A 3,972-nucleotide genomic window follows, 5' to 3' on the forward strand; every position below is an offset into this window, starting at 1 on the left:
CTGGAAGGGAGTCAACCTGTGAGTTTTTGGACCAAAACTGCACAGCTGAACTAACGCTATGACAGTCTGGACCTCTCCTCAAACAAAGGCTAGCAACTGCCTCCTAAATCTTTGGGAGTCCTGAACGGCTGTGTAAGAAATCCAACTACCCTACTGGAGATATCTCGTGGAGGGCCCTGGAACTACATGGAGAGGGAGAGAGGCAGAGGTGAGTTCAGCTTTCAAGCCATTCCCATCAAGACACTGGTTATATGAATGAAGTCTCTTGTCTCCTCCTGACCAGACCAGCCGTCAGCTGAATTTCACTGAATCATTCCAGTCTGTGCCATGTGAAACAGAAGAATTGCCCAGCAGAGCCCTGTGGGAATTCTTGACCCGCGAAATTGTGAACTATAGTAAAAAGGGATGTTATTTTAAACCACTAAGTTTGGGGGTTTGTTAAATAGCAGTAGATAATTAGAACAATAGTATAGGTTTCAAATTCTACATAGGTTTTCCCAAGACCCTCTTCTTGCCCCACAGCCTACTGGGTTTGCGTGTATGTGTGTGTGTGTGTGTGTGTGTGTGTGTGTGTGTGTGTGTGTGTGTGTGTTCATTGTGTAGATTCCCCCAAGAGAATATAGGCTTTGTTTCCTGGAGAATGCTATAGGTATGTCACCAGGAAGCACAGGAGGAACTCCATCAGTGGTAGAGAAAGAAAGCCCCTTAGTAGGGTTGCTTTATTCTCTTTCTCCCCTTAGATGATTCCCTGAGATCTGCTTCAGTCTGCTCTCACCATTTTCTTTTTAAAAAAATTTTTTATTTTATTTTATTTTTTTTTTGCGGTATGCGGGCCTCTCACTGTTGTGGCCTCTCCCGTTGCGGAGCACAGGCTCCGGACGCGCAGGCTCAGCGGCCATGGCTCACGGGCTTAGTTGCTCCGCGGCATGTGGGATCTTCCCGGACCAGGGCACGAACCCGTGTCTCCTGCATCGGCAGGCGGATTCTCAACCACTGCGCCACCAGGGAAGCCCAAAATTTTTATTTTATATTGAAGTATAGTTGATTAACGATGTTGTGTGAGTTTCAGGTGTACAGAAAAGAATTTGAAACAGAAGGGATACATGTATATGTATAACAGAATCACTTTGCTGTATACCTGAAACTCACACAACATTGCTCTCCCCATTTTCATACAGGATGACCCTATCTTGGTTTCTCACTGAGAAGCCCCTCAGTTTGTAGTTCAGAGAATTGCCTTAACCAGTTAGAGGAGATAATCCTATGTAATGAGACTGAAGAGCTGAGTTCAATAAGCCCCAAACTTCCATATTATTTCCTGTGCTTATTATGGCACTTTTTGTTGTGTTGAAAATAACTAACACCTAGGTAGGTAATTTTCTGAGTTACAAAATGGAAATAATATCTACCTTCCAAGTACATCAGAGTTATTGTGGGACTAATTTATTTTATTTTGCCTTTCATGGCTTATTTTATTTATAAATTTTTATTGGAGTATAGTTGCTTTACAGTGTTGTGTTACTTTCTGCTGTACAGCAAAGTGAATCAGTTATACGTATACATATATTCCCTCTTTTTTAGATTTCCTTCCCATTTAGGTCACCACAGACCATTGCGTAGAGTTCCCTGTGCTATACAGTAGGTTCTCATTAGTTATCTGTTTTATACATAGTAGTGTACATATGTCAATCCCAATCTCCCAATTCATCCCACCCTTCCCTTTCCCCCCTTGGCATCCATAAGTTTGTTCTCTACATCTGTGTCTCTATTTCTGCTTTGCAAATAAGTTCATCTGTACCATTTTTCTAGATTCCACATGTAAGCGATATTATATGATATTTGTTTTTCTCTTTTTGACTTACTTCACTCTGTATGACAGTCTCTAGGTCTATCCACGTCTCTGCAAATGGCACTATCTCATTCCTTTTTATGGCTGAGTAATATTCCATTGTATATCTGTACCACATCTTCTTTATCTATTCCTCTGTCGATGGACTTTTAGGTTGCTTCCATGTCCTGGCTATTGTAAATAGTGCTGCAGTGAACATTGGGGTACATAAAAATATAGTATTCTTCACGAATTTGTGTGTCATCCTTGCACAGGAGCCATGCTAATCTTCTCTGTATCATTCCAATTTTAGTATATGTGCTGCTGAAGCAAGCACTATTGTGAGATATAAATGAGATGATGTGGGTGGAAGTTCTTTGTAAACTTTAAAATGTTGTACCCTTGCAAAGTTATCATTATCATTACTATTAAGGAATTAGTAAATTACAGATAGTGTTGGAACATGTGGGCTTAGCATTGTGTGACCTTAGGCAATTCACTTAACATCTCAGCCATTTTCTCATCCTTAAAATAAAAAGTGTTTACTCATAATATCTGAGGTTGAGAACCTGTGTTGGCACAAGCAAATCAGTGCATAATGTTCAAAGACAAATGTGGCTCCATACTTGCTGACCAGGAATTTATAAGGCAGTTGTTAAGATAACTCATGCTAAAAAGATAATAATAATTCAAGTTAAACTTTTAATTGAACTATAGTTGATTTACAATATTGTGTAAATTTCAGGTGTACAGCAAAGTCAGTCAGTTTCATATAAATATATATATATTCTTTTTCAGATTCTTTTCCTTTATAGGTCATTATAAGATATTGAATACAGTTTCCTATGCTATACCAAGTTAACCTTTTAAACACAAGTTTCCTGGGACCAAAATGTCCCTGACAGGTAATATTCCAGATACTAGTATAATGTGCTGGTATCTTCTATTTATCCCTCCAGACCCAATCTCTCCCCTTGTTGGCTGACCTATATGGAGTACATCAATGCGCTCTCTTGTTTCAGGGCTTCTGATTGGGTTCTGCCAGTCAAGAGGTTTATCAAGAGATGGGGAGAGAGAGAGAAAAAAGAGGTCAGGGTATTTATTCCACCTGCTTTCTCCCTATGGGTTCATCTGAAGATATCTCTTCCTTGACCCAAGGACACATTGTCTTTCAAGACTGCCCTCTCCACATGACTCTATCCTTCCAAGTTCTATAAACTACTCTCTCTCCCTGACCCTTTCCCCTAGGGATGAAAGCAGCTCATCTTTAACTAACCCTGGAATACTTCACAATCCCTTGTGGAGTATGCAGCCTCCAATATGGTCCCCTGTGGTCCTACTTCCTAGTCCTCACAACCTTGTATAATCCCCTCCTCTTGAATGTGGGCTAGACTTATTGATTCACTTCTCTGTGACTGACTTCTTCCCTTTCTGACTGAGAATTTCTTTGTTTAGGGAGATTCAAGTCCACAACCCATTATCCACAATTCTGAAATCCTCAAAGCTCTGAAAGCCAAAAGTGGTAAATTGAGGGCAAATCTGACCTGAAATAACATGAAGCTATTTATAATCTTAATTTATGCTTCTTAGTGTAAGGTTCATAGTTTCACTGCACAAATACTGATGATTTCCACAACATGTTACACTGAGGGTATTATATTATAACATATGGTATATGCATATGGTATTACTGTTATTATTATTATACTATTATTACTATTATTATTATTATGTGCTACATATGGTATTACATATGGTATTACAACAAACTATGTGAATTCCAAAGCAAATCTGGCCCCAAGGGTTTCAGATTTATTATAACCCAATATTCAAGCTTGGAGACTATTCTGTCTCTTTAAGATGACTTTGCACTTCTCTGCCTTGATCCTTTATGTGTTGGTTTTAAGGTTTAAGTCTCAGAGAATCATTTTATTTACCTTGATTGCCAGTTGTGGGGAACTCTTCACGGTAAACTCCATAACTGACAATTGTGGGTGAATAGTAGATCTGAGTAAAAGGGGAGGTGGGTGTTAGTATGGAGAAGAAGGAGGGGGAGGAAAGTCTCCATAGGGGTAGGTGAGTTTTCAAGGATAAAGAAAACTCTTTCCTAAGGTGACACTAGGGTTCTAGACAAAAATAATTGC

The 3,972-nt window shown here is 39.4% G+C and overlaps 1 non-coding gene across 1 annotated transcript; it reads right to left on the reverse strand.

Annotated features, from left to right (window-relative positions):
- Positions 1–2,058: 2,058 nt before the first annotated feature.
- LOC131763114 (U6 spliceosomal RNA) lies at positions 2,059–2,165 on the reverse strand. Its single transcript, XR_009337515.1, has one exon. It is a non-coding gene; the product is annotated as a U6 spliceosomal RNA (small nuclear RNA).
- Between the last annotated feature and the right edge of the window lie 1,807 nt (positions 2,166–3,972).

This window comes from Kogia breviceps, chromosome 9, assembly GCF_026419965.1.
Source record: "Kogia breviceps isolate mKogBre1 chromosome 9, mKogBre1 haplotype 1, whole genome shotgun sequence".
Lineage (NCBI taxonomy): Eukaryota > Metazoa > Chordata > Mammalia > Artiodactyla > Physeteridae > Kogia > Kogia breviceps.